Below are 11,217 nucleotides of genomic sequence, written 5' to 3'. Positions count from 1 at the left end.
CATATCCCAACCATGGCATACTTCTGGGACAAGTGACCTTAGAGTGCCACCAGCAGGAAGGGGCATTCTGTCCCGCTCAGTACTCAGACATGCATGTCATTCCCATACCAGAGACACGGACTCCTCCTTAAGCTTTCTTCTTTCCTATTTCTTTCTGCCTTTTGTGCCACTGTTCATGAAACAACAGGAGTGGGAGATAACAGAAGAACCACCCACGTTCCTCTCTTCATTTGGGGCATTTTCACCCTTTCCTCCTACTTTGGCCCACCACTACCACCCACCTGGTTGCTGTAGTCACTGCTACGAGAATGTAACTTGACTGCCATCACTGGCTTGGTGGTCTGGTCTTGGGGTTGGTAGCTGTGTCGATTATGGTACTTCTGTGAGAATTTGGAGCTGGCCTGTGAGTTATGAAGTTCAAGGGTTGTTAGTAACCATGCCACTTAATGAATATCAGAAAAACAGAGAAAGTTATGAGTCTGTGTGGGTAAAAAGAAGGAAGGAGGGAGAAAAGGCAGGAAAAGAGCAGATAGAGCAATGGGGGGAAGTCCCAGCTGCATGTCTCTGTTTCTGGTTGTCAACGCCTGGCTTCATTCCTGCTCTTGGGTTCCATGAGACAGTCAAGCACCTTTATAATAATTTAATCCTTTTACATAAGTTAGTTGATTTTTAAAATTTCTCATAACATCCCCCCTTAACTTCCATACACATACACACAGATTATCTAAATAACAAATAAGAAAGTTCAACTCTTGCTTTTAATTTTTTGAAAGCTGGGATGAAGCTGGTTGCAGTGAGGCACACTACACTGGTAATCCCAGGAGCTTGGGAGGCTGAGGCAGGAGGATCTTGAGTTCAAAGGCAGATTCAGCAAAAGCAAGGTGCTGAGCAACTTGGTAAGACCCTGTCTCTAAATAAAATAGAAAATAGGGCTGGGGATGTGGCTCAGTGGTGGAGTGCCCCTGAATTCAGTCCCTGATACTAACAAACAAACAAACAAACAAAAAAAAACCCAAACTGGGATGAAAACAAGAACTTGCTTTACAACATAATGTTAATATAAATGAACAACTGTAGTTAAGAAAATACCTGATGTCACACATGGTGTTATATATTAGGAGATTTTGAAGAGTAGAGGATTATAAAGATATAGATACCCACTGTGTCACATCAATCTCACCAAAATAAAAAAAACCTCCGGGAACAGTGAGTATACAGAAAGAGTGTGAGCTACCTCATTGCAAAGGAGGTGTGACATGAGTCCTGCAGATGTTAGATTGATTTTATTGCTTCAGACAGCAAAGTAACTACTGGGAATCACCTTCGACTTCTGACCATACAGAGATATTTCAAAAGGAAATGAAAAAATATTTTGTCCTGCACTGGCAAATGGAGTTACGTTCTGGGGACACAAGTGGCTAAAAGTTCAAGGTTGGTAAAAGTAAAGCCTGAATGAGTTTAATCAACCATAGAAGCATCTGAATCCTCCAGGATGATTCAAGGAACATGCCACTAAATAACTAAAAAAGGTAAATATCAGGCTGATGGATGGAGTTTAAAAAATGCCATGTGGCATATACATCTGATAAAGTCCTGGTTTCTTTTATTCTCTCACTCTCTCTTTCCCCCCACCCCACCTTTAAAGTTCCTATATGATCATCACAGGTATGTCACATATTCCTCAATGTCCCTGTAAAAAGTCCTGGTCAGCATGATCTATATCTGGATTTTTGTTATAATGGGGCTTTCTGGGTGTGTCCCTTTAAGTGTTCCTTTCCATCAGTACCTGTACCTATTTTACCTCTGTTCTGGGGAGGAATGCTTTTGTACCTATGCCACTAGTGAAGCAGTCTTCATAAACACAATCTCCATTTAAAGTTAGAGGACTTATATATTAATGACATTTTCAAGTTAGTGGTAAAGCTTTGGCATCCTAATGTTCTGATATTCTTTCAATTCTTCTGTATTTTAAGAGTGGTCTAAGGCTGTTACACAGCGGGAAAGTTGTACCATCTTTTCAGCAGACCTCTATGAACAGAACTTAGCCAATGCAGGAGGTGGGTGTGTTCAGTCCTATCCCATGCAGGAAAACTCTAGCTGCATCACCAGACCTCCAGTTTTCCAAGATCTGCCCGACAGTTTATCCCTCACCTCTCACTTGTCTCCATTCATCCATGGTGCCAGAGCACAGCACAGCAGAGCAGAAGTAGTTTGGAGAGAAGGAAAGGTAAGGGCTGCAGGGACCGAGGGAGAAGGGGCCCAAACAGTTTCTGGCCCATCCTGTTTATTAATCCATTCTATAACTATTTCTGGAAACTACAGCATGTTGGGCGTTGTCCCAAGCCCTGGAAGCAAAGCGGTGGCAACAAAACAAACCACCCCAAAACCAAAAACCCAAACAATCAAAGTTCCTGCCCTGATTGACAAAGCTTGTAACCTAGTGGCAGGCAAATGCTCTTGGAGTGAATGGATGCCTAGATTCAGGCAGTGACAGCAGGGGTGACAGCTGGGGGTAGATACAGCTTCTCACGCTGTGAAACTGTTAAGCACTGACTTAAACCAAATTGATTTCACCATCCTGACTTAGGGATTCCAGGCCCTTCGAATGGCGAATGTCACACTTGTGTACAGCACTGAAACTCCATTTTATTTAAAATGTGAATTTAAAGAGCCCAGAGGAGAAAAACTGAGGGTGTCTTTATAGGCTGCTCTAGGCACCTTTACCTTTGAGCAGCTCAGTCAGAGCCTTTCCGAGAGAGCCGCCAGGTGGCACCTGTAAGGCGCAGATGGGGAAATAATTTGCCCCACACCCCACAGCCTGGAACCAGCAGGCTGCGTGCTTTCCCCTGTGGGCTTGTTGGCGAGGAAGTGGGGGAGTTTTAGTCTCCTTCCAGACTGCGTGATTACACACCCCATCTTCCTAACACCCCAAACACGCCGAGGGAGGACTTGTCCCCACGCACTCAGGCTAAGTCGTATCACACGCTTGTTGGGAGCAAATCGGCCTTAGCCACCCTCTGCAACGTGGGGGACTCGCCGAGGGTGACTTTGGGTTGCTCTGGACTGGAAATCGAGTCGGTGCCCAGGTGTCCCACGCCAGACCCCCAACTGGGGCAAGGGGGCCGAGAGGCAGGAGAGAAGCGTCCCAGGGCGGTTGCAGGCAGAATTCCCCCAAACGTGGGACACTGCTTCACCTTCACCTCACGGCCGTCAGCGGCCGGGGTCTGGGGCGCCTTCTCCTGCTGATCTTTTTCTCTGTGTTTTCTCCTGCCCCGGACTCAGCGTGGCGTCCCCCATCCCTCCTCATCACCACAGCAGTGATCCCACACCCTAGGCTGGGTGGTTGTCCCCGCGCGCAGAGGGGCTGGGTGCGGGGTGTCAGCACACGCAACCAGCCTGTTTTGGTCATTTCGAGGTGCGCGGCCAGGCCACCAACTCCGCTCCATCTGTAGCTGGAGGCAAGCTGCGCCAGTTGCGAGATCCTAGCTGCTGCCACCGCCTCTATTCTGTCGCTAGTGACATTGGGAGGAGACCGCTTGGAGAGAGCAGAGAAGAAGGAAAAGGGGCAAGGAAGGTGGGGGAGGGGGGAAAGTAGCAATTGTGCCAGGGGGCGTGTGAGCAGCCCGAGAGGCAGCCGCGCTGGTAACAACTTCTCTGGGGCGCGCGCGGCGGGCAGGGGAGCGAGCGCGGAGCGCGGCCCGAGCCCCGGGCAGCGGCGGGAGTCTCGGCAGCCACGGCCCGCGCCTTGCGCCGCGACGTCTGCTTGTTTCCTCCGGGTTCTCGGCCCCGGGTGCTGAGCTCGGGTCTATAAATAGCAGGTTACAGCTCCTTCTCGGCGCGCACTCGCTCGCACGCGAACGCTGGAAAGTCAGGCTAAAAGTGTCTGCTGCTGCTGCCGCCCCCCGCTCAGCCTCCGGGAGAGGTAATTACCCGCCTCGGATCCCGGGGCTCGGTGGGGGATTTCGCAGGGTGGGGTGGGCGAGGGTGGGCGATCAGGGAGGCGTTGGAGCGTGTCTGAGAGCGCGGGGGCGCGTCCTGCCTTGGGGAGCCTGTGTGTTTTGCATCAAGTTTCTCAACCCTGCAGCCCAGATCGCCCCTCTAGCCCTGTCGCTTAGTGGGTAGGGGAGGGTGTGCTGCCTGTCTTTGGCTGTTGGGGTACCCCTGTCCCCCGCTTACTGTCTTGTCGAGCGCCCCGGAGCGCGCGCTTGTTCCTACTCACATTCACGGGCTCCCACTCTCCCGGCCCCCGGGGTAACTCTGAGCTCTGGCCTCGTTGACCTTCCAAGGCTGCGCCCACCTGCGCGGTCCTTGAGAGAAGCCCTTGTGGCCCAGGGACTTGCCCCTAATCCCAATTACAGGCTGCCGTCCCTCTTCCCCCCAGCCCCAGAACAAGGAGTCCTTAAAGCATGTAAGGGGTGGTGGATGCTGGGGTCCCGGTTGCCTCATTTCCTGATGTTTCCTAAAAAGCCCCTCTCTGTGACCACCTCTAGTCCCATCCCCAGCAACTCCTGAGAGCGTGTCGCCTTTGGGCGGCTACCCACGCATCTCTTATCCTACTCCTGAGAGGTCTGACTAAGAGGTTAGCAAGGTGGGACTTGGCTGAAGGGGTGAGGAGTCATTGTTTGGAGCATTGCGCTGTAGGCTCCTAAACCTCTTCGCGCCCCTCTGGCAGGGACCAGAGCTGGAGCAAGTCAGGAGCCTGGTTCTTCAATGACTTACAGGTTTGTAGCTGATATTAAGATGAAGATGTAGAGCTACAGAATCTGCGTTTGCCCCTCCCTGCACCTCTGAATTCTCCTCCCTTTGGAGTGGTGGTTTCTGTCCCTGAGGACCCAAGGAAGAGGGACCCAGCAGTTTCTTATTGGGGACAAGAGGGTTTATCAGGTGAAGATGTGCATATTAGGTTGTTGCTGCTGCACAAAACTTACTGGAAAAACCCAGTGGAGAAGGAGCCAGCAGTTTGTGTTTGGAAACGAGAGGCTTCTTAAGGGTGAGGTTGCACATATTGATTAGGTTGTTTCTGCTTCACAAAACTTACTGGGAAAACCTGGCAGGGTTTTCTGTTACTCTTGTTTCAGTGATGCAGATTGGCTCTTTTTTTTTTTTTTTTTTTTCCTTCTCCTGAACCAGGTTTCTCCTCTCTCTCTTAAATGTTGTTTGAGGTCATTACTTTTGCTGAGGCCAGGTGTTGCATTTTGCCTACCTCCCTCCTCTCAGTATTGTTTATAAAGCTGTGGTTCTATAAGTAAAAGCCTAGAAGAGGGTATACATTATTGTCCCTGTCTCAAGATGAGCAAAAGGAAGCCTTTTTATTATAGTGCTCCTACATTTCAAAGACTTTGCTTGTAACAGGAATTTTCTTAATGAGTTCTGGATCAGAAATGGTAGTAACCTGACTCAGTGCTAAGGCAACGCATAAGGCGCTGGGAATCATCAACAGAGCAGTTGGCTGACAGTGTTGTAAGAAGGTGAGTAAGGAGAGGACTGAGCAAGTGGGCATTTTCAGCTCCCTTGGTAGACAAGGTAATGTTTAGCTCATGTTCCTTTGCAATGTACTTCAGTAAAGCATTGATATTAAACCAGTCAGTGATCAATGGCTGTGTGATTAGTACACAGGCATTAAAAGTTGAACCTGTTGGATATGTAGTAATTTTAAATGCTTCTGCAATGGAATGCCTTTTTTTAAATTTTTGACTATTTCTTTCCAAAGTGATTTGGAAGATTGTCCTTGAAAGGTTATGAAATGTGCATGGGAAGACATGCTAGATGATTAGTGTTATTGGGAAACATACTTGCTGATTGAAATACTGCTCTGACTTTGGAGGGATATTCTCTTTGATTAGGCAAATCAATATTTATTTGGGATACACTAATGACCGGTTAGGATGTGTATAATTATAACAGCACTTTGTTTCAGACTCTGGTATAGTATCAGAACAGCCAGATAGATCAAGTTTAGTTTTGTCCTTCCATATGTTTGAAGAATCATGCAAAGTTATAGACAGTCAATACTCTTAAAATGTTGGGCTTGAGCATCACTTTAGGGATGAGAATTGACTGACTTCATTTCCTATAAGATTTTTGTCAAAATTCTAAATGACCTTCATAGACTCATCAGTTAAATTTGATTATAAAATAATGCAATTATATTTTAATTTTGTGAAATGGAAAAACCATTAAACTCAGGGAAAGCCAGATATTTTGTTCAAAATTGTGCCTATTGAAAGTTGTTCATTTCTTTTCTGAGACCTTGGAGTATCTTCTAGTTTAAATAAGGTAAATCCCCACATGGGTAACAGAGTTAACTTGCACTACCTTCGGGCTAAATCCAAGAAGGCAAGTCTCTGAGAGACAGAGCAACAACTGCAAACTGATCCTATATCTCTTAGCAACCAAATAGATGTCAGTTTTCAGGTAAGCACTGACATCTGAAAATACAAAGCTAGAAAACTGATGGAATCATAATTAGTGAGGTGCTTACTGAATATTTATTACTTTCCTTTTTTCACTGTGAGCAGTTCCCAGTAGTACTAATATTAGGTATACAAATACACATTCTGTAATCCTTAGGGAATAAATTATCTTTCACATGGAGCTTTTAATAAATAGAAATGTTCTGTTTTAAATAATCTCAGGTTAAATGTTCAGTGGAAAGCTGTATCAGTCTCTTCTGTATGCTGTATCTTACTTTCTCCATGTGACCTAGCTCTCTTTCTAAAGCCCCAAGGAATCTGCTCCAAAGGTCATGTTGTTACTGCTTTTTTTTTGAATGTTGGATTAGAAATCCCTGATCAGAGAGTTTCTTAGGATATGCTCATAATCATATATACTTTAATACTCAGGCTTAAGAAATGATGCTATTAGGCAAATAATCTCATCTTAAACATTTATTTATAGATAAATCCAAATGGTGATGCTGTGATTTAATTTCCAGTGAAAATGCTATAGTCTGTGATTCTAAAACTTTAGATGCTTTGTGTGTGTGTGTGTGTGTGTGTGTGTGTAGAAATGGCATTAAGATAGGTGGGGAAAAATTAGGGGAACTTTTAGAGCCTCAAGCACAATTGTCATTTGAATCAAGTCATGTTACTCCGATCTTTTTATGCTTTGCAGTCCTATGTAAATTAATAAATGCATTTTAAAAAGTGCTTATGAAGGGGTTGGGGTGTGGCTCATTGCTTGCTCAGCTTGCCTGAGGCCCTGAGTTCGATCACCAGTACCAATAAATAATGTTCATAAAGTTTTAGGTATCATAACCATAGTTTATATACATTTGCAACTGAAGCAGGACTCTCCTTATATAAGGCACAGTTGTATCAACTATCTTCAATTCTAAAAATATTCTTGGAGATATGATATACATAAGGACAATGGAATATGAAAGAGCTATAATTTTAGTATTTTTTGGTCAATTAACTTCAAAATTTTACTGAACATTTGTTATCATGATAGATGTCATCACCTCACAAGACAGTATGTGTTTTCCAAACTGAGTTTCTTCAGTTGCAATATCTTGAGTTGCAATAGTTTGAGCATTAGTCAACCATTCCAAGTAGGTTTGCCCATTGTGTGTTGGGACCTTAAAATAGCCTCCTGCAGATCTAAGTGAAACAGTAAGGTGGGAAAGCTGATTAAATCTTGAGAAGTTTTCTAAATCATGTGGCTTTGATTGGAATTTCCTTTGGGAATTAATTAATGATTTTTCACAGGGGATAGAAATATTTCCATTTAAGGAAGTTCTATCTGTTCAACAATAGCCATCTATCTATTTTACCTGTTCTTCTGCTTATGCAAACAAAGCAATACAACAGGCCTACTAGTGAAGTTACCCAATGCTTTTCTCCCATGTTTTCCAAGGATAGAAGAGTCTGTGTGATATACAAGCAGCCTTAATTGGCACGCTGATCCTGAATTATTGGAGTGACAACAGCAGTGAAAAGCACCTCCCAAATTAAAAATAAAAGTATGATTCTTATTTTTTTCATGTGTCAGCTATGTATGGTGTATCATTTATTTATAAATTTTAAATACTGTTAAAACAGAACCTGAGATTTTTATGTTTCTCAAAAAGGAGAGAGTTTTTAAAAAGTAACTATGATTTAAAGGGAATCCACTTAGTATTTTTCACTTTGAAAAACATAACAGAAGTGAGTCTTCCACCCTTCACTTTAGTTCTTGGGTATAATGCATGAAGTAGATCAGACTCAAGACGACCATTTTAGAATATAGTGAGTCAAATAAGATGTGCCCCCCGACCATCACCAAGTCATCCACCACAAACTTTTCTTAATACTTTGAAAATGGTTTTCATTTCATTTTCATGGGCCTTTGCTTTTCTTAGACAATGATCAGAGATGAGCTCAACCAAAACACAAAAATTATTCAATGTGGGGAAAATAAAATAGAACCAAGAACCAGTGGCATTTTGAATTGAAGTTATAACCTGTATGGAGCAGAGATTTTAGCTGTGTTCAAGAGACCTTTGCACTATCTTTAGTGGTTTTTAAATATCCTATGATGCCTGTTTGAACATCTTCGTGTGCCACACTAGTGAGAGAACCACTATTCCATTCAGATCAGCACAAACCGCACTCATAATACTTTGCATGGTTGATGAACAGTATAAAAAATTACCTTTAAATTGTTTGTCTTTATTATTAACAAAATCTGGGACTTGTATCCAATCAGATCTAATCAGATCTTTATGAGACAGATGCGATTTTTGTATTATGTGTAATTTCATGTACTCCCTATAGTCTTCTCTTGAAATTCTTGTGAATAAATATGTCTCAAACCTGTTTTGATGAAATTTTTCCTTTAAAATACAGCATTCCCACGTTCCCGAAACTGTTCATTGTGCAGCTGAGGCAAAAGAGACATTGAACACTAGGTGGCAGTGTGCAATGCTTAGAAGCCTTGCTTCTTTTAATCTCAGCATATTCATTTTAAGACTTTTAAACAATTTATATCATGAGTGAGTTAATGAAATTAAAGACAACAGGCACATAAATCCTTAGTAGTATATTTAGAAGATCTATTATTTGTAATACTTTAAAGATTTTGATTGTAATATTTAACACACTCTGTTTTTATGAGGGGTCTGCTTATGTGAAGAACTGTCGGAAATTAATGGAATTAAATGTGTGCCAGAATTCTGTTTATGACTGGATAAGAGAGAAAGAAAATTAAATGAACATGATAGGAAAAAAATATGGTCATTCAAAAATAGTGTATTAACCATTAATGATTTACATTTTAATCCTAATCTTCTCACAGCATCAGCTGAGCAAGTTCTTCCCCCCTACCCCCCAGGAGTCAAAGGCTGTAAATATTTTTTATCTATCTCATTGTCCTTGGGACAATTAAAAAGTCCAGATTATTTCACTGATGCTTCAGCAAACCCCTGAATGTCCTCTGTAATAGCGATGGCCCATATTGGATCAGCCATGTAGCTCTGTGGTTTATGGATTATTATGACCACTTCTTCGTGGTTCATCTGAATGTAGACATTCCTATCTTTGGCTGGATGATTAAATTATGAGTCTTTGCAGAGTTGACCAATCTGTTCCCTCTTCTGTACACTAGTTACTGTCCAGCCATCTGATAGGAACATCTAAAAGAATTGGCATTTCAGCCCTGCCCTCTCAATGTGGCTGCTGCAGAAATGGAGACCAAGAGAGACACTAGTCAAACTAACTTGGCAAAACTAAGAAGTGCACTACTAAAAAAAGAAACTCAAAGAAACAAAACAAAACAAAACAAAAAAACCCCAACTGATGTGTCAAAGCTAACAAGAAGAATAAAAAAAAATTGGAGTTTATGAAGCAAATCATAAAGTTCCATTGAAGGAAGCATATTTGTGAAACAGTCACAAATACAGGTATCTTATATTTGGGCAATTATAGATAATAGATAATATATAACTAATAATATATAATATTATATATTATTATACAATAATAATATGTAAAATAATGACTACAGTAAAACACTAGATATTTCACTTCAAAGTCAGAAATATTGGCATTAGATATATTAAATACTTGAATTTCTGAAAAACATGAAAGACTTTATAACATTAAGAAATAGATTTCCGTTTTGTTCTGTCATATTTCTTCAATCACTAGAAGTGTGCAGGAATGTTCTTTGAATTTATCAGATAGGTAGTATATCCTTGATAATGAATTAGGCATCTTATTGCATATCTTGTTGCCAAGGTCCTCTTATGTAAAATTTCACATTTTGGACATGGCATATACCTAGAATAAATGAACTTAGTGATACTCCAGTCAAAGCTAAGATTTTACCAGCCATTTTTAAAGTGCAGCATGTAATAATTTATAATTTTACCGTGTTGTAAATTTAAATCACTACCAGAGACTGGCCTTTCAGTGAGGGAGCCCAGTGGGTGGCCGGCAGCCACACTCCTGGGTAACACTGTGTTCTGGTTGACTCATGACATCACTCTCTGGAGTTATCATTGGTGAGAATGTTGGAAATTTGGAAAGCTGAGAAATTATTTGGTTCTCTCCTTTGAGAATGTCGGGGATCTGTTGAAATATAATTTCTAGATGCTGCAGAATTGATGTTTTGGATGAGTAGAATTCTTTTAAGTTTCAAAATCGATAATAACCACTAGGTATATATCTCACTGACATTGTATATGTAAGAACAACTATAATTCCATTGTAGAGAAAACAAATAGTTTTTTATCCAAAAGATTCATGCCATGTCATGCTTTTCATATGTATAAATTATATAGATTCCAAAACACCTGTATAATTTTCTTCATATTTGACACAATTTGCATGAATTTAAAAAAAAATTACTGTGTTTTCTTTTTTGGGCTATGTTTCAAAGACTGCCTTCCAATTGATTTATTCATATCCCCTTTCACATTTTATATTTTGGGTGGGAGTAAAAAGTGATACATGGAATAGTGTAATGAGAAATAATTGAGCTATTGACTTTTTAATTGACTTCTGAATAACTTTAATTGACTTCTGAATGACTTTCCTGAATAACCTCGATTTCTGAGATTCTTTGCATTTTGTTGTTTTCTTTTACTGATTTTTAAGGAGTGATATGTGTAAGACGTGTACTGCACAGAGGTATGAACTCCTTGAAAGCTGCTTGTCTTTATTGCTAAACTGCTTTCCAGAAAGCTTGCACCCACTTTCCCTGTCCCTGGAAATACACACGTCGCACTGCCACCCT

General features: G+C 41.7%; 1 protein-coding gene across 1 annotated transcript in view; it reads left to right on the top strand.

Annotated features, from left to right (window-relative positions):
• Positions 1-3,852: 3,852 nt before the first annotated feature.
• Inpp4b (inositol polyphosphate-4-phosphatase type II B) overlaps positions 3,853-11,217 on the top strand; it is a 756,225-nt gene continuing 748,860 nt past the window's right edge. The window contains exon 1 of the mRNA XM_026386173.2: positions 3,853-3,922. The gene's annotated coding sequence lies outside the window, so the exon portion shown is untranslated. The remainder of the gene's footprint in view (positions 3,923-11,217) is intronic.

The sequence above is a fragment of the Urocitellus parryii genome, chromosome 10, assembly GCF_045843805.1.
Source record: "Urocitellus parryii isolate mUroPar1 chromosome 10, mUroPar1.hap1, whole genome shotgun sequence".
In the NCBI taxonomy this organism is placed as follows: domain Eukaryota; kingdom Metazoa; phylum Chordata; class Mammalia; order Rodentia; family Sciuridae; genus Urocitellus; species Urocitellus parryii.
The sequence above is the reverse complement of the archived record's forward strand: the minus strand, read 5'-3'. Positions and strand labels throughout refer to the sequence as shown.